The sequence below is a fragment of the Lolium rigidum genome, chromosome 6 (genome assembly GCF_022539505.1).
Source record: "Lolium rigidum isolate FL_2022 chromosome 6, APGP_CSIRO_Lrig_0.1, whole genome shotgun sequence".
Classification (NCBI taxonomy): domain Eukaryota; kingdom Viridiplantae; phylum Streptophyta; class Magnoliopsida; order Poales; family Poaceae; genus Lolium; species Lolium rigidum.
Window position 1 is genome coordinate 291064802 of NC_061513.1, and position 20039 is coordinate 291084840.

The following is a 20039-nucleotide window of genomic DNA, read 5'->3' on the forward strand; positions in this document are numbered from 1 at the left end:
CGAAATATAACCACTTTTGACGGAAAATAATGGGGTAGATGACACGAGGCCCACTAGTGGGAGTTTCGTCTCAAAGCGTGAGGCAGGGTCAGTAGCACTCCCTTATTGTGTGGAGTCCCCATGTTGGTATATAATGATGGTATGCATGAAGATGAATAACCGATAGACAACTATAGAGTGGCACCTGCTTCAAAAATATAATTCTCTCGCCGAAGATTTTAGACACATAATGTCAAGCCCCCATTTTCCCAGTCAGTGGCCCAAGTCTCGCGGTCACTCATGAGTCCACATTTCATGTGCATTGGGTCAAGGACAAGGCTCGAATTTTTGAAATATTGGATTGAAATAATCTTCCTTTCTTTTATTGTTTGTGTATATATAAATTGACATCTTTTTACCTGGTTCAATTTCCTATGATTGATCCCAACTAAAACAAAGAGAAAAGTCGTATAAAATATAACCAATTTTGACAGAAAATAATGGGGTAGATGACACGAGGCTGCGATATGCATGAAGATGAATAACATATTGACAACTATAGAGTGGCACGTGCTTCAAAAATATGATTCTCTCGCTGAAGATTTTAGACATATAATGTCAAGCCCCCATTTTCCACGGTCAGTGGCCCAAGTCTCACGGTCACTCTTGAGGCCACATTGCATGTGCATGGGTCAAGGACAAGGACTCAGAAATTTTCGAATCTTGGATTGAAATAATATTCCTTTATTGTATTGTCAGCATACATAAATTGACATATTTTCACATGGTTCATGTTCCTATGACTTATCACAACTGAAACAAAGAGAAAAGTCGCATGAAATATAACTACTTTTGACATAAAATAATGGGGTAGATGACACAAGGCCCACTAATGGGAATAAGGCCCACTGATGGGGGTTTCTTCTCAAAGAGTAGGGAAGGTCAATAACACTCCCTCTTGCATGGAGTCCCAATGTTGGTATATAATGACATTATGCATGAAGATGAATAACCGATCGACAACTATAGAGCGGCACTCGCTTCATAAATATGATTCTCTCGCCAAAGATTTTATATATAATGTCAAGCGCAAATTTTCAAGGTCACTAACCCAAATCTCGCGAAAGTTTCATTCATGAGGCCACATTGCATGTGCATTGACTCAAGGACAAGCACACATGTTTTTTCAAATCCTTGACTGAAATAATCTTTCTTTTATTGTTTGTATATCTTTGAACTTTTGTAAAGGGGCGGAGTTTTAATAAAATGTTGTGGGGTTTCGCACTACGTACGCTTGGTAAAAAAATGGCCTTATTGTGGGGGTAGACATCACGGCTCCCACTAAACATCGTTCTTCTTGAAATATGCAACGCAAAAGTGGCACTTGCTTCACAAAATAAGACTACCCTGCATGAAGATCGATCCTCGACTTATAGTGCTAAACTACAACTTAGAGGACACCGACCCAACTCTTGTAATGAATTGACATATTTTTACGTGGTTCATGTTCCTATGAATTATCCCAACCGAAACAAAGAGAAAACTCACATAAAATATAACCACTTTTGAAGGAAAATAATGGGGTAGATGACACGAGGCCCACTAGTGGGAGTTTCATCTCAAATCGTGAGGGAGGGTCAGTAGCACTCCCCTCTTGCATGGAGTCCTAATGTTGGTATATTATGACGGTATGCATGAAGATGAATAACCGATCGAAAACTATAGAGTGGCACCTGCTTCAAAAATATGATTCTCTCGTCGAAGATTTTAGACATATAATGTCAAGCCCCCATTTTCTCGGTCGGTGGCCCAAGTCTCGCGGCCACTCTTGTGGCCACATTACATGTGCATTGGGTCAAGGACAAGGACTCGAAATGTTCAAATCTTGGATTGAAATAATCTTCCTTTATTTTATTGTTTGTATATATAAATTGACATAATTTTATATGGTTCATGTTCCTATGACATTTCCCAACTAAAACAAAGAGAAAAACCGCATGAAATATAACCACTTTTGACGGAAAATAATGGGGTAGATGACACGAGGCCCACTAATGGGGGTTTCGTCTCAAAGAGTAGGGAACGGTCAATAATACTCCCCTCTTGCAAGGAGTCCCAATGTTTGTATATAATGACAGTATGCATGAGGATGAATAACCGATCGACAACTATAGAGTGGCACCGCCTTCACAAATATTATTCTCTCGCCGAAGATTTTAGACTTATAATGTTAATTCCCCATTTTCAAGGTCAACGGCCCAAGTCTCGCGGAACTTTTACTCATGAGGCCACATTGCATGTGCATTGGGTCAAGGACAAGCACACTTGGAATTTTCTAATCCTGGACTGAAATAATCTTCCTTTCTTTTATTGTTTGTGTATATCTTTGAACTTTTGTAAAGGGGCAGAGTTCTAATAAAATGTTGTGGGGGGTTTCGCACCATAGTCCCTTGGTAAAAAAATGGCATCATTGTGGGCTCGCCATGTTGGTATGACCTATCATAACACAATCAAATGGCAAAGGCCACATGGAATCACCACTTTTGTTGGAAAACTAGGGGCAGACATTGTGAGGTCCACATAACATGTTTTCGCCTAAGATAACGTCAGGGAGGGTCAGAACCGTTTCCCTATTTCATGAAGTCCTAACATGGGTCTATAATGGTGATGTCCAGAGGAAAGGCAAATATACAACCTCGAAGCGGCACCATCTTCACAAATAGGACCAGCCGGTAAGAAACATTATGGACTTATGGGGTGACATTCCAATTTCGATGTCACCGCCCCAACTCTTGTAATAACGTGACCTCTTTTGAGATTCTTTGTGTTTGCATGACTTAGAGCATCACTATGCGAGGTGCCAAAATATTTAGTGGAGCAAAATTTGGGAAAAAAATTCCCTTTTGATCCTCTAGCGTGCACCTAGATGAGCTCGGTTGTTGAAAAATACCACTCGTTGGAGGATGGAGACGCCGTAGATCGACCACCGCGGAGATAGGCGTCCTTGGAACATACCCCCCAAGTTTTCTTCTTCTTCGATGATTAGTATCCAGATGCGGCGAAGAGTGACGACCGTTAAGACCGCTTTCCGCGACCTCTACGTCGGCATCCGATCATCACGCAACCCCGGCGGTCTTCTCTCTCACCCCTATGCACCATGGTTCCCACCTTCTCCACTTCCGAGGTGTTTTACAGAATACTCCCTCCATTCTGAAATAGTCTACATTCTAGACCCAAAATTTGTTCTAAAATACTCTACGTTCTAGCTTTTAGTCAACAAGAACACTGAAAACAATGTGATTTTGCTCTCTTTATTGGATGTTGTTATTTTCGATGTAGATTTGATTGGTTGTTCACATATACTACCTCCGTTTTAACGAATAAGGCATCCTCGTTTTTCGTGTTTTTTGTTTGACCAAGAATTACTTCAAATATATAAAGATTGTTTATATGAAATTAGCATCATCAGAAAGTGTTTTTCAATACGAATCGAACGATACTAATTACATATAATATAATTAAAATTTTGTTGCTCAATTTTTATGCTCAAAGTTCGTCTTGGAATACGTGTGCGCCTTATTCCTTGAAACGGAGGTAGTATAAGTAGTACTAATAAATACAATACTAGTTTGTCTTATTTCCTAGAATGCGGACTAAATCGAACGGAGGGAGTAACTAAGATATGTCTTTTTTATATTGCTTATTTTCCAATTTCTTTGCGACTGACTGCTGCCTATAGATGAGGAGGTTGACGGAGATGATCTTCGACAACTCTTTTTTCTCTTCGGAGTGGGAGGAGGAGGAGGAGGAAGACGACGACGATTTGGACATGCATGTGTTAATGATTATGAACGAGGATACACATCACTGGTGTCTCCATGCAGAATCTTAGTTGTGCCTTTATTGATGGATTTAAATTTCGATGTGTTTGAATTTGAGCCATATGATTTGTTACATTTATGAATTTGGTTTGTATTAAAACCATTTTAGGTTAACGGTTAATGTTTTTAAGTTAACATTTTATGTTAATTCCCCTTGAACGGGAACAAGGGCGCATTTTTTTTTGGATTAGGCGCGAGTGATTTTTTTTGTCGTCGGGAAATTGCCCCTGCTTCTATCTCCACCGGCCTGGAAAGGCGGGAGCAGTTAAAGCTGTGGACGGCGTCCTTTCTTGGTACTCCTCGTCAAATTCCCAAAATATCGAAAACCGGGAGCAGCTAAAGCTGTGGGCTTGTGAAAAATCAGCTCTTAATTGGCCTCGTGAATTAAGAAATGACTTTACCGAGATTTCGTGCAACTAGAAACCATGATTTTACCAACAGATTGGAAAGTATAGTAATTTCGCTGCAACCTCTCCTTAATCATAGACATTCCAAAGATCGGCTCTTGATTGGCGTCGTGAATTAAGGAATGACTTTATGTGGCTCTTGATGAGGAGATATTTTTGAGGAGCCCAAAAATATACGCATTAACATAGGCGCAGATTAATCAACACGTAGAAGAGCGTCAAATGCGTTAATAGCCAACCAAAACAATAAAGACCGTTAATTACTCTACTATATCCCTAATTCCCTCTTCCGGTAAACTAAAACACAAATAAAATATGCCGGCGTTGGAGGATCAATGGAGACGTCGTAGATCGACCGCCGCGGAGATAGTCATCCTTGGAACGTACCCCAAAGCTTTTTTTCGTCTTCGACGATTAGTATCCGGACGCGGCGAAGAGCGACGACAGCTAAGACCGCTTTTCCGCGACATCTACGTCAGCATCCAATCATCGCGCAACTCCGACGGTCTTCTCTCTCACCCATATGCCCCGGCTCAACTCCGTCGGCCGCTGTTCAAACCTCCTCTCGCCGCCGAGGTGTTACACGGGATAAGTAGGTGAGTCTATTTTTATTTTACTTGTTTTTAAATTTCTCTCGCGGTCGATTTGGACATGCATGTGTTAATGATTATGAAAGAGGATACACATCGTCGCTGGTGTCTCCGTGCAGAATCTTAGTTGTGCCTATATTGATGGATCTGAAATTCGATGTGTTTGGATTTGAGCCAGATGATTTGTTACATTTATGAAATTACCCCTGCTTCCCTTTCCACCTTGTCCTGGAAAATTCGGGAGCAGTTAAAGCTATGGACGATCGACGTCCTTCCTTGATATAAGCTGTCAATCAAATTCCCAAAATCTGAGAGACACGGATTGATTGGCGTCTTGTGAATTAAGGAATGGCTTTATATGTGTCTCTTGATGAGGAGAGATTTCGTGCAACAAGAAACCACGATTTTAAGTACCGGGAGATTTTCCGGTATCAGCAAGATTTGGAAAGTAGTACGTAGTAATTTTCGCTGCAACCTCTCCTTAATATAATCGTGGTGCAATATTGGAAAGCAGTAATTTGGCTGCAGCGGAGAAGGAATGCTAGTTATTGCGTTGCCAGAGAAGGAGAGTAAAATTAAGGAACAAATCACCGGAGAGATTTCGTGTCAAATTTTCGAAGATTGGGCGGCACTGAGTTGAGTTGAGTTGAGTTGGTTAGGTAGTCCGTATTGGTTGCAAGTGTATGCGGTGAGGGAAGGTAACTTATTGCGTACCTGCAATTTTGGGTACAGTTAATATCTTCAGCTTTCTCTCCCAACCAACATGGCGGTCACCATTTTCTCTCCCAACCCCGCGCCGACCACCGCAGCCTACCCAACCCTGCTCGTCGCCGACCACCGCAGCTCCGGTGCATTCAATCGCGCCCCTCGCGGAACCCTAGCCGGCCGACCAAGTCCGTCGCGCATTCAATCGCGCCCACACGCGGGCGGAACCCCGGCGTCCCGCCGTCGACGCGGCCCATCCCGCTCCGGCGACCATCCTCCCGGCCAGACCTCGCAGCGGCTGGAGCTGCGGCGCCGCCGTCCCGCCGCAGATGTACGTGCTCCCCATCCGCCGCATCCCCGTCTTGACGCGCGCGGCACCCGTGGCGACCAACCAACAGCCAATGCTGAATCCGGCCGGCGCTGCATCGGGGTGGAGCGACAACCTTCTCCACGGCGACCACGCGCGTCGACCTCACCCACCACGGTAACCTCCGGACCCCGTCCCCTCTCCGCCTGCACACCTCGATTAATTTCGTCATGCTCATGCTCCTGCCCTGTTCAGGTAAGCGGAAGCAGATCAAAGACGGCCTACCCACAGCTCCTCCTGGTGGAGAGGCCGGCCGGCCGGCGTCCGACGACCACGCAGAAGGGCTAGATCGTCCACTCCGACCTCTTCCGCCCACCAAATTACAGGTCCTTTCCCCACCCCCATGTTCCATTCTAGTTTTTCCTTTCCGATCCCCATAATCGCTCCAGCCGCAAAGTAGCCCGCCTGGCCTCTCTTTGTGCATCTAGCGCCCCAGCATTTCCGTTTCGACCTTGTTGTAGTGTTTCGCTTCTTGCTGGATCGCGGTGGCGAATGTGTGCATGCTCACCCTGCGCATTCGCGCGCGGGTGGGTGGATACCCGAATGGCCGAGGAGAGCCGTCGCGGCGCAGCACCCTTGCGCGCGTTGTTATATATATGCCGGTGGTGGCGTCGGCGAAGCCGTCAGCCCCAAGCGTGCGTTGTTAGGGCGCTGCCGATTGGCGGCGCTGGCTCACTTCATCTGTAGCCCTGTTCCGAATTTTTGGCTTTGTACGATATCTGCTGGTGTCACTAGTAGAATGGCCAACTTGTTGATCTCTGTATGCCCGCAATGAGGTCACGTATAGGGACCTTTTGCTGATTCACATGGATGTATGTTTTGTAGCTCAACATTTTAGAAGCAAGATCATTCTAATGGCTTAGTGTGTTGATGTTTCTCTTTTTGCGTAAATGTAACAAGGACTGGTTGTGTTCTTGGTGTGGAGAGCTGCTGCGAGGGTGCGCTACCTCCTGGTACCTTCACTAAGAAGGGCTCGTCCACTCCCACCTCAACTAGGAGGAGCTCTTCCGCCACCAAATTACAGGTCCGTTCTTCGCCCCCCTGTTCCGTTGTAATTTCCTTTTCCCCGCAATCGCTCCAGCTGCAAAGTAGCCTGCCTCTCTATCCATCTAGTGGCTCACCATTTTCATTTCGACCTTGTAGTATCTCTTCTTGCTCGATCACAGCGAATTGTATGCATGCTCACCCTGTGCATTCGCGGATGGGGTGGATATCCAAATGGCCGAGGAGAGCCGTCGCGGCTCAGCACCCGTGTGTTGTTATGCCGGTGGCGTCGGCGCTGCCGCAGCCCCAAGCTAGCGTTATTAGGCTGCTGCTGATTGGCGGCGCTGTCCCACTTCATTTGTAGCCCTGTTCTGAATATTTGGCATTATACGGTTTATTTGCTGCTGTCACTAGTAAAATGGCCAACTTGGTGATCTCTGTATGCCAGCAATGGGGTCACATATAGGGACCTTTTGCTGATCGCGGGAATACATGTTTCGTACCTGGAAATTTTAGAAGCAAGACGATTCTAATGGTTCAGTGTGTTGATGTTTCTCTCATTGCGTAAATGTAAACCTTAATTGACCAATCAGTCTTATTTGACAAACCTGAACCTAGTCCTATTTTTTTTTTTAAATCATGCCCTGGTCATTTTCTAGTAATTGCAGTCGCTGAAAATACTTATATTTACCATGCTGGATAAACTACTTAATTCTTGATCATATTTTAGTAATTGCATGACTCTGTACATGTATAAATGATCGTGCTGAGTATTAGACTGCTATAATTCGGCTGGAGCTTTGAGTTTTGTACTGAACTATATTTTGTTAAGCAGGTCAATTTATCATGCATATGGAACTCACGACTACAGCCATCAAATGCCCCAGTCTGCTCCTCAAGCGGAACCTTATGGTGACAATCTTCCACACATCAATCCCAGGTACTGAATCTTGTTCATACGACATTTTCCGGTGGCCAAGTTCGGCTTGCAGCTCATCTTACTTAAGTGTTCATACTGCACCTCACAAGAATTACCCTATAATGATCATCTTCACATGTGTGATAGGGGCCTACTGAAGCCGAGAAGAAAGAGATGGCGCCACGGTGGCTCTTGGCGACTTCTGGTGACCTTGGCCGGCGGGAGGGCCGCGAAGCTTGCAGCGGTTGCAGGGATGTCGGCTTGGAGGCTTGATGGCAGAGCTGCAGGTCTAGCTGGTCTATCCCAAGTTTCAACGTGCCTCATAAAGGTAGAATTTTTTTCGTGAGCAATAGATCTCCCGTACATTGCTCTGTCAATTGTGAATGCACAGAAATGTTTATCTGCCAATGAAGATGCATGCCTGCTTGAAGTTTGTAACGAATCCTAGAGTGAGATTCATGGAAATATGTACTTCTAGCTAGATGAGCAATTTCTTAGTGCTACTTCCAGTTATCCTTTTTCCGTAACATGGTGTTGATGTTAATTTTAAATTTTAGAATTCTTTTTTCTGTAACTGTATGCTCACCCTGGGCATTCGTAGATGGGATGGAAATCCAAATGACCGAGGAGAGCCATCAGGGCTCAGCACCCGTGTGTTGTTATGCCGGTGGCGTCGACGATAGCATCGGCGCTGCTGCAGCCCCAAGCGTTAGCCCGCTTTCGATTTGCGATGCTGGCTCACTTTGTAGCCATGTTCCTAATATTTTGCTTTATACGATTTATTTGCTTGTGTTATATGCTGGTGTAACTAGTTAAATGTTCAATTTATTGATTGTTGTATGCCAGCGATGAGGCCACGTTAGGGACCAATTGCTGATCACAAGAATACATATTATGTAGCTCAACATTTTAGAAGCAAGATCATTCTAATGTTTCAGTGAGTTCATGTTTCTCTTTTTGCGTAAATCTAACCCTTAATTGACCAATCAGTCTTATTTGATAAACCTGAACTCCTATTTAAAAAAAATCATGCCTTGGTCATTTTCTAGTAATTGCAGTTGGTGAAAATACTTATATTTACCATGCTGGATTAACTACTTACTTCTTGATCATATTTTAGCAATTGGACGACTCTGTACATGTATAAATGATCGCGCTGAGTATTATTCTGCAATAGTTTTGCTGGAGCTTCGGTTGTTTCAACGTGCGCTTTGGCAAAATTTCAGAATTCTCAGGATGGAACTCACTAAATAAATTTCGATGTTACTTGTACTAATGCTGTGATCTGTAGTTTCGCCGCTGTTTGCTGCATCCTGGAATCCTCATAATATAAGAAACAGTTTTTGATCTCATTATACTAGCGTGACATATAATTTTTGCTGTTTATGTAGTTTTGTACTGAACTATATTTGTTGAGCAGGTCGCTTTATCCTGCATATGGAGCTCATGACTACAGCCATCAAATGCCTCAATCTGCTCCTCAAGCGGAACCTTATGGTGACTATCCTTCCACACACCAATCTCAGGTACTGAATCTTGTTCATACGGCATTTTCCCGCGAGTCAATTTCGGCTTGCAGCTAATCTACTTAAATGTTCACACTGCACCTTGCTAGAATTACCCTATAATGATCATCTTCACATGTGTGGAGGAGCCTACTGAAGCTGAGAAGAAAGGTGTGGCGCCACGGTTGCTCTTGGTGGCTTTTGATGAACTTGGCAGGCTGCAGGGGCGCATAAGCTTGCAGGGATGACGGCTTGTAGGCACGATGGGAGACCTGCAGGTCTAGCTGCTCATGCCCAAGTTTCACCAAGGCGAGCTCGACACATAAAGGTAGATTTTTTTTCGTGAGCAATAGACCTCCCGTAAATTGCTCTGTCTGTCAATTGTGGATGCACAGAAATGTTTATGTGCGAAAAAGATGCATGCCCGCTTGAAGTTTGTAACGAATCCTAGAGTGAGATTCATGGACATATCCAGCTCGACCTAGATGAGAATTTGTTAGTGCCATCCTTTGGTTGTAGCATGGTGTTGATGTAAATTCCAAGTATAAAATTGTAAGCTTTATAATAGTTTCACGTGGGGGAAATAGGGAGTTTAGAATTGGGTACTGGGGAACTTTATTTTGATATCAGGTTCGCGCTTGTGTATGTAAGGCACTATTTTTTTCAGTAAATTATTTGTGATCTGCATGTGGTATAGTTGCTTGACCATGCATATCTTTTGCTGACACTTTCAGAGTACACCTGGGTAAATCATTGACGATACATCACTCATTTTGCATCAGCTTTCACAAAAAAAACCTTATTTGGATTCTTAGAAACATGCTACTGTTTTCTGAAGTGCAAGCCACCACCAGGTTTCTTTATGTCTTCCTTCAGAGTTCGGGCTTGAAGGTCTAGTGACGGCAATCTGGTTATATACTCTCCTGTGACGAGTTAACGTCAGTTTTGAAGGTCAAACTGTGTTGATCTGAAGCTTTCTGGATGTATACATATTGAGCACACTGATTTTGAGGAGTAGCCTGCTTGTGCTGTGTTTGTAGTCTTCTAGTGAGAATTGACTTGAGCTTCTCTCGTGTGCTTTTTTGTGTCTAAGAGTGCTATTCTGTACATCCAGAATTGTCACTGATATATAGTTTCTTTGCAAATACCTTATCTGTTGGATTTCTCTTGAGGATCTTCTCCTATGCTTTTTTTTTTTAATTATTTGTTGTTCATTCATCTGGGAGTTTCTTAGTTATTGATGAGGATGGGTGGGAATGTGGGATCATGGAACATTATTTTCCATTGGTTTTGCCTTTTTCTCATTGATGAAAAGGTTTATTACACAAATGCATGGCCTTGTTGCTGTCGTCTTAGAGCTTATACTCATGTTCATGATTCTTGTATATACCCAATTTGGGTCTTTCACTTCGTTAATTATATGATAGTATTGATCTGGCATTTTTAGTTGATTAACATGTAATTTCCACCACTTATGCTTATTAGGACAGCAGCTATATTTAGTGGTTTTGGTTAAAATATTTGCTTCCTCTGCTTTAGTGGTTATGGTTAAATATTGACTTGCTCTTTTTGAGTGACGAAAAAGTTTGGACAAACTCCGTTTTGTTTTTATAATCTGCTTGGTGTTACTTGGCAGGGAAACGGGAAGGAAGCCGTTGAGCACCTTAGATCCTAGTGAACCTCAACAACCATGTATGGTACAAAGAGGTATGATACGAAGGCAATTTACACAACGTTTCTTAACCCCGTAGTACATAGGGAGCATCCTCGTGTTGGCTCCAAAGGCCAAAGCACGTTCATGTTGGATGAATTGACACATCGTCCTGGTTATTAGAGGTCCTGGCAGGTTATGTGGGTTTGAATACCACTGGTTGGTATTGTGTGGGCCTTCTTTGATTGATAACTATATGTTTTCATCCTAGCACTCCATGGTTTAATTGTTTTCCTTGTCTACTACATCTAGAGAAGTATCATGCCTAGAGGAAGTTGAGTTTTTTTCTCTCCATTTAGAAAATGAACCATTCATGTTATTATTTACAATTTTGAGTCCTTGTAACATCAGTGCACATTCTTTTACCCTGTTATACATTACCATGTTCCAACTCACTTAAAGTTCTTGTAACCACTGCTTCGTAGCTCGGTCACAATAGCAGTAATGCTTGCGAGCTTACTGACTTGAAAATGTTGCTACTCTTTGTATGTGGAGTTGTCCTCCTGAGGAGCTGGATGCGAGTGAATGAACTTCTCGATCTCGACATGTGGAAGAAATAACTTTCAGGTCGATACATGGTTTTAAATTCCTTTGCGGTTGTTTCCTTTAACCAGGAATGTATCAATAGTAAGTGGTGAATTGCTATGGATGCGCTATCATGTTGCATTGCATCTGAGTCACATTTGCATTTTACATATATGCCCATGTGATTAGTCAGAGCACACCAACATGTTTGCTTTTTAAGTCTACAAATTTATTGCCCAAGTTCACGATGTGATTGACAATGATGCATCGCTTCTAGTTTATTAATGGCTTCCTTAATGAGCTATTTCACAAGAGCTTATGGTTTGATTAATAAGGCCTTCTATAAAATGTAATCACCATGTATATTATTTGATTGTTCTGATATTGTTGAAGCTCAAAACAGAGGAGCTCAGAGCCGAGTGCAAAATACTTGGCTTTGCTCATATCTTTTATAATACTTGGGATTATGGTTAACTATCAAGAAAGAGACAGGCCTGGCACAGCGATAAAGACGTGCGAAACGTCAAGATAACTTTCCCATCCTACTCCTAAATAATTGCTCCCTCGTCCTCCTCATGAACGGCGTATAAGTGAACCCACCCAATTAGCCTGCAGGCGCTAGAGGCCTCCTCGGAACTACTTCTACTCCCACCTCCCGGTGCTGCTGGAATCAAATCCTAGCAATGGCCATCTTGCCCCCATGCGGCCAAGCCCCACAGCCACCACGGGATTCCTCAGGGAGACCGCCTTCCTCGATCTTCCTCTAGTCAACGCCACGGCGCCAAGATGCTGCTTGGCAGGGGCAGCCCCGGGTGGTGTGGATCGGCTTGAGTCATACGGTGTGCTTCTTGTCCTCTCGGTCATTGCGGGGGCGCGGCAGGGAGGTCCAAGATGGGATCTAGAAATTCATGTCTCCATGGAGCGGTGGCTGGCATGGATGGCATGCGGTCGGTTCTTCTGTTGCTCGCTTCCAGGCGATGAAGGCGTTCTCCTGCTGCCATCTCGGAAGTATTTGTTGCTGCCGTCACGAAGGTTGCACCAGACGGAGGAAAAGAGAGGAAAAGGAAACGAGAAGGAGTAGTAATTTCGGGAAGTATTTGACTTTCGCTCACTGTTCCTGGAGTCACTCATCCAAATGTGATGTTTCAGTGTCCTGATTTCATCAGCCAACTCTCAAAGAGAAACAGCGGCACATCAAACCGTGCACGGTCCATCTAGTTCTCATTCATTCTACATGTTTAGTTAGAGGATCCATCCATGGTGGCCTGATCAGGTATCCCTCGGCCAGTCACCATCTTCGGTTTGTTTGTCCTACTTTATGGCACAATTCATACAATACATTCTGTGGCATGCATTTGCAGGGAGCTTTTTATATCCTTCAAAAGATCAACTGGCGAAAATCCTCAGCCCATATTGTTCTATAGTTATGCATGCTACCATGCCGAATTTTACACTCATGCTTTGACAAAAGTTCGAGCGAGAGAATATCTTCGATATACTCGAGCTTTTGAACTGACTGTTTTGCGAGGATGGTGTGAGTGAAGCTTTGAAGGCCAGTTCTCTACCAATGTGCGTGGCATATGTGCTATTTTACCGTTACGATCCCTTGTGACTTCCTTTTTTGTAATTGCTTCACACAGACCTAGAGTTGTAATAGTGTCACGTCTGTCTTTGTTGCTTATTTACGTTTGGACTTGTGATCTGAGTTGGATGATGTGGGGTTTTGGAATCATTTTGTGCTGTTGTGATACATATGAAATTTGGACTGTTGATTATTTCACATGTGACCCTGAATGTCTGAAAAGCAAGATGGTAATGCCGTAATGGCAAATTTTTGATTTTTTTTTTATAGTTTGCTGTTGCAAAGTAAAAGGATCGAGAAATGATGGTATGGAGCTGAGGCGCTGAGCAGTACGTCTTGCCTGATCAATGTACCATCATAAACTTCAACATTAACGCCACATATCTTTTTATGTTCTTAATGAGAATTACCCAAGTTGACTTTATCTTCTTGAGGCCATTGTAAACAGTTCCAGCAAGAAATACTCCGTGCGTTCTTGAGGAGAGGGAATATATATTCAGGCAGAGGAATTAAGAAGAGAAATGCATGCAGATTTGTTTCCAATCTTACCCTCAATTAATCAATTACCTTTCCTGCCTTTTCTCTTCGTTTGCGGCATGCTAAATAACGTGGTCGCTCCAGGCAGGCAGCCGGGCAGTTATGCTAATTGATTACATGCCATGCACATACTGCATCCGATTAAATATGGCCGCCCCTAATTAAATGCGGCATGCCTAATTTACGGGTTAACTTGACCAGCTCTGGCCATCAACACGCAACCAGCATGCGAGAACAGAATGGAGAAGGCGATCACATTCTTCTCCCCCCCAGAACTAAAAACCTAGGCGTGGAGACCAAATATTTTTCTTCTTCCTGCCATGCTCTTTCCCTCCCTCGAAATTTGAATCGCCTCAAAAGCTCTATATATACTAAAGGAGGTTTAGCCAACATGTGCGTCGTGTGTGACGACTTAGACTCATCCCGCGTTGCGTTCCTACTGGCTTCGCCGCACCCTCGCCAGCAAGCTCCGGTCGCGCCCTTGCCTCGCCGCGTGCAGACCTCACCGTTGACTTGCCGGCCGATGGCGTGCCCATGAGGAGTTTGGGGCTGTTTTTGGTCTTAATTAGCTGCTAAACTAGATGTTATTACAAGATTAGTTGATACGAGATAATACTACGTACAATAATACAGAGCTACCAAACGTGTGTAAGCTATATCTGTGTGTAAGCTATATTTGCTCAGATTTGCATGCAACCAAACTAAATCAATTTGAGTGCCTAGCGATACAACTGAGGCTATCAAACAAATCGCCTTTTTCGGCTCACAGCATTGCGCGTTTCATGTCACTGGCGCAGGGAGACACATAAGTGTTGCGGGCAACCAAACGCGCCCTATGATGATCACTAGAACAATATTTACATCTATAGTAGGTGCAGTTTATTTTTTGGATGTGACTTGTAACTTTAAACTCAAGGAGCATCCCTAGTAGACTGAATTCAGCTGCGATGATATACATTTTCATTTCTTCAAGTGATGTTACAAGCTGAAGATTTGGCTCAAATTTACATTTATGTCCACCTTGCAGCATTGGTTAACCTGAAGCTATAGACAACATGTGAACTGATGAATCATATGGTAGCCACAGCCACAGAGGTCAATCATGAGCCGATTTCTAAGTGCCAAATTAATTACCGTAATTGATACAGTTAGCAAACAGAAGAGCCAAGGGAAATTCACCTATAGTAGAATGCGTTTCCGGCCGGATAGTACAGCATGATATAGTCGTGAGATTGAGTCAAATGCATGCACATGCACGTTGAATGAGTTACCACATTGGCTTCCGCTAGTTTCGCTCCGGCCGTTCGGTAGAACGCAAGTTGAATGGGTCACCGAAGTCATCTTCCGTTAGTGCCGCTCCGGCCGTTCCGTAGAATATGGGATGCGATTAGCATGCAAATGTAGTTATTAGGAAAAAAATCAATCAACACTTAATGCCAGAGAATCAAATGCCGGTAGCCATGCACCCCATCGTTTTTTAGGCTCCCGATTGAGGCCTCCACGTCACCGATCCCAGACGATGCGCGAGGTATCACCGATCCCAGGCAATGCGCGAGGTATCTCCAAAATTTCCAACCTATATGTCTTCACATTTTTTCCCTCCATAATAACTAAAAACCTAGGCGTGGGGACCGAATATTTTCCTTCTTCCCGCCATTTTCTTTCCTACCCTCGAAATTTGAATAGTCACCAAAAGCTCTATATATACTAAGGGAGGTTGAGCCAACGCGTGCGTCGTGTGTGACGACTTAGACTTTGACTCTTTACTCGTCGAGTCGAGGAGAGGAGAGGAGAGGGCACTCTGCTGTTCACCCGGCCTCCCGGTTTCATCGTCGTCGCGGCGGCCCGGTAATTCTTGGATTATTTCTTTCGATTTGGTTGAGGAATCCGGCCATATCCATCCATGTAGCGCGCCACGATCGAGTGCATCTTCGACCATGTCACCGCCGTCTGCTCAGGTTCGTTTCATGCAGGTTCGCCGAAAAGTGATCCAGTGCTGCGCGCGCGCGGCGGCGAGTCACCGGCATGCATGGATCATCGTGCTGCAGCGGGGGCGGCGCAGATCGGATGGGGCCGGGCGGAGAAGCGTGGTCAGTTTTGTTTTGTGTCTTGTTTTGGATTCCCGTACGTAGCTGCTGCTAGGCATGCAGGGGTGGGCGTATCCTTGTACCGTGTAACCTTAGTACGCACGTATACGTACGTAGTGATCTGGATGGGTCTGGGGTAGGCAGCTAGCGTTGAAGATTGGGCGTACGTAGGGATGTGTTTGGGAATTAATTAAGGAGGCAGCTGATTGCGTTGTTTTGGGAAAAAATCGATGGATTCCTTGCCGGCCTCCTTGATTAGCGAGCGAGCGAGACAATATTAAGGAAAGGTTGGGCGCGCCCGGCCGCGCGAGGGAGTGAAGCCGAGATCCATCTCGCGGGGACCTTGCACGCGAGCGAGTTGCACCGATCGGCGTTCTCTTGCGGGTTCTCTTTTGATCTCCTTCCGGTTGCGCAGGTGGGCTCGGGTGCAGTGCATATATATAAAAATAAAAATAAAAAAGTATACGAGGTGACAAGGGCTTGAGAAGGCTGCAGGAGCTATACGAGCTGGAGCTGACCGAGGATGAGGTGCGCGCCAACGTCGTGGATCGATCGGTTCCCTATTTTCTTCTTTGCTTAGCTATAGTTTTCTGGCCGGTCTCCGTAAATCCCTAGTCGTGTACTGTTGGCGTGAGATGCGCACCCCAACTCGATCAGAGTCGGTTGCCTAACATATAATATAATGCAAACAAATTAAGGGATCAGGAACAACACAGCACCGGACAATCCATCTCTCTCGCGGCTAGTACGTAGCGAATCCCGGCGGCAAGCGTGCGCACAGCTCACATCAATCAATGGCGACGTGGTCTGAACTTCCGGAGGATCTTCTAGCCATGGTCTTGGCCCGCATCTTCTCCCCCGCCGACCGTGCTCGCTTCCAGGCCGCCTGCCGTTCTTGGCGCTCAGCCGTGTTGCCCCCTGCGCCGCGGCATCTGCCGTGGATCATGGTTCCGCTTGGAGGGTTCCTGAACCCCTCCGACCGTATCCTGCGCCGCGACATCTCCTTCCACAACAAGACCACGAGCTGCATTGACTATGCCGACTACCACAACCCTTTGCTTTTCTGCTTCCCCGAGACCACGAGGTGCGTTGGCGTGGGCGCTGTACCGCGTGGGATATCCTGGGCCGCTGGACATGCAGCTGCCAACCAGTGGCGGGTAGAGGATGGCCGTCAATAGCATCGGCGTACCGCCGCCGCCGCAGGGCACGGAGCGCTGGAGGGACACAATCAGGACTCGGCGGGCTCGCCTCACAGACGAGGAGCGAGTCGATCCAACCTGGGCGCCCACCGGCAACGACACGTGGTGGGCGGACTACTTTCAGGCGCAGTACGGCGCCGAGATGTACAACACCACCGGCCTCATCGGCCGGCAGAACATCTGGAACAAGGAGGGGTGCCTCCATTTCTGGGGCGTTCCTGGGCGCACCCTGGAACACGTCATCGAGGGCATCCAGAATGGCGCTCCAAGACTGGAGATGTTGTCGTCGCCGCCACCATCTTCTTCACCCGTAGCACGCTGGTAGCCGAGGAGGACGTACTCGTCCTCCTCGAACTCTTCTTCGTTGGGGCCGGTACGATTGGCATCTTCGTCGTCCCGCGCCACACCCTACCCCATGCCGAAGCGGGAGGTGATGGCCGAGCCGGAGTACGCGACGTCTCCCGTCAATCGGAGGCACGGCGGCAACAGCACAGCCACGCCGGCGGAGCCCTCCTCATCCCGAAGCCGGAGGTGAAGGAGGAGCAGGACGACGAGGAAGACGCGAAGACCTCCTCATTCAATTTGGGCATTTTCATCTGAGCAAGTTTGGTGCCTCTAAAAAATTCGTCTTTACGGACTGTTCTGTTTTGACAGATTCTGCCTTTTATTTCGCATTGCCAGTTTTGCTTTGTTTGATGGATTTCTTTGTTCCATTAACTTTCAGTAGCTTTGTGCAATGTCCAGAAGTGTTAAGAATGATTATGTCACCTCTGAATATATGAATTATGCACTGACCCTCTAATGAGTTTGTTTTGAGTTTGGTGTGGAGGAAGTTTTCAAGAGTCAAGAGAGGAGGATGATACAATATGATCAAGAAGAGTGAAAAGTCTAAGCTTGGGGATGCCCCCGTGGTTCATCCCTGCATATTTTAAGAAGACCCAAGCATCTAAGCTTGGGGATGCCCAAGGCATCCCTTCTTCATCGACAACTTATCAGGTCACCTCTAGTGAAACTATATTTTTATTCCGTCACATCTTATGTGCTTTACTTGGAGCGTCTCGTTTGTTTTTGTTTTTGTTTTTGTTTGAATAAAATCGGATCCTAGCATTCTTTGTTTGGGAGAGAGACACGCTCCGTTGTTTCGTATGAACACATGTGTTCTTAGCTTTATCTTTAATGTTCATTGCGAAGGTTGAACTATTTCATTCATTGTTACATGGTTGGAAACGGAAAATGCCGCATGTGGTAAATGGTATAATGTCTTGAATAATGTGATACTTGGAAATTGTTGTGCTCATATAGATCATGTTTAAGCTCTTGCATCATGTACCTTGTACCCATTAATGAAGAACTACATAGAGCTTGTTAAAATTTGGTTTGCATGATTAGTTTCTCTAGAGTCTAGATATTTTCTGGTTAAGGTGTTTGAACAACAAGGCGACAATGTAAAGTCTTATAATACTTACAATATGTTCATATGTGAGCTTTGCTGCACCTTTTATACTTGAGTTTGCTTCAAACAACCTTGCTAGCCTAGCCTTGTATTGAGAGGAATTCTTCTCGTGCATCCAAATCCTTGAGCCAAAAACTATGTCATTTGTATCGTGGCTCTCGGTACTGGGGGTTTCGTCACGGAGGCTTTAAGTAGGCGGAAGGGCAAGTCAAGAGGCGGCACGGGGGCCCCACACCACAGGGCCGCGCGGCCAAGGGGGGGCCGCGCCGCCCTAGGGTGTGGCCCCTCCGTGGCCCCTCTTCGTCTCTCCTTCGGACTTCTGGAAGCTTCGTGAGAAAATAGGCCCCCGGGCTTTGATTTCGTCCAATTCCGAGAATATTTCGTTACTAGGATTTCTGAAACCAAAAACAGCGAGAAAACAAGCAATCGGCACTTCGGCATCTTGTTAATAGGTTAGTTCCAGAAAATGCACGAATATGACATAAAGTGTGCATAAAACATGTAGGTATCATCAATAATATGGCATAGAACATAAGAAATTATCGATACGTCGGAGACGTATCATGTTGCGCCGCACTACACTCCGCCACCAACAACCTTCACGTGTTCCTTGACTCCTACTGGTTCGATAACCTTGGTTTCTTACTGAGGGAAAACTTGCTGCTGTGCGCATCACACCTTCCTCTTGGGGTTCCCAACGGACGTGTGTATTACACGCAATCAGGCGTTAACCCGGAAAACCCAGATGTGGCCGTTTCTCCGGCTAAGGAGGTGATGGTAATCACTCCGGCTTGGACTCAGCAAGCCGCCGCAGCTGATCCCTCCCCCCCCTTGGAGAGCGCATGTTCGGCGGGATGGGGTAGCGCACGTTCCAGAGGGCGAAGCCGTTGGCGGCGGCGCCTTCTCTTTCTTGGTGGTCCATGGCTAGGGGCTAGGGCCGCTGGAGCAGGTTTGGAGGAGGAGCGCGAGGTCGCTAGAATGTGCGGCGACGAAGGCGCGCGGTGATTTATGTAGTGCCGAGGAAGCCCGTTAGTGGGAATTAACGCCGCCGCCGAAGACGAGCAGGCGGCGCTGAAGACGAGAAGGCGCATTAACGCCGATGCGAGATGTAGCTATGGTGGTGTCAAGGAAGAAGTGTTGGCAAAGCTTGTTCTTCTTTTCGTGGCCGTGTATGTCCGTGTTGTGTTCATGAGAGAAGAGAGATGTAGCTACGGTGGTGTCAAGGAAGAAGTGTTGGCAAAGCTTGTTCTTCTTTCCTTGGCAGTGTGTGTCCGTGTTGTGTTCATGAGAGAAGAGAGACAAGAGAGCTTTGTGAGATTTCAGAGTGAGAGAGAGTTCAGAGGTGGAAGAAGATGGGGCTGCGAGATGCAGCCCCAACACAAGGCAAGGGACAATCGTGTAATGTACAATATGGGCGGCGCCTGCGTGGTGATGGTCTGTCAGTTCAGAACGGGGAGCTGCGTCGATCATGCCGCAGCCGGAACCCTCGGCCACCTGCCGCTGATACGTCCGGTGATCCACCTCGCGTACGCAACCCTCCATCATGGTGCAAAACACGATTGCCGAAAAACAACTGCCAGGGCTTCCTCAAGTTTCTTGAACAAGCAA

At 45.8% G+C, this 20039-nt stretch overlaps 1 long non-coding RNA gene across 1 annotated transcript; it reads left to right on the forward strand.

Annotated features, from left to right (window-relative positions):
• Window positions 1–5991: 5991 nt before the first annotated feature.
• On the forward strand, window positions 5992–7854 carry LOC124658995. Its single transcript, XR_006989402.1, has 4 exons — window positions 5992–6046; window positions 6125–6255; window positions 6830–6953; window positions 7749–7854. It is a non-coding gene; the product is annotated as an uncharacterized LOC124658995 (long non-coding RNA).
• The last annotated feature ends 12185 nt before the right edge of the window (window positions 7855–20039 follow it).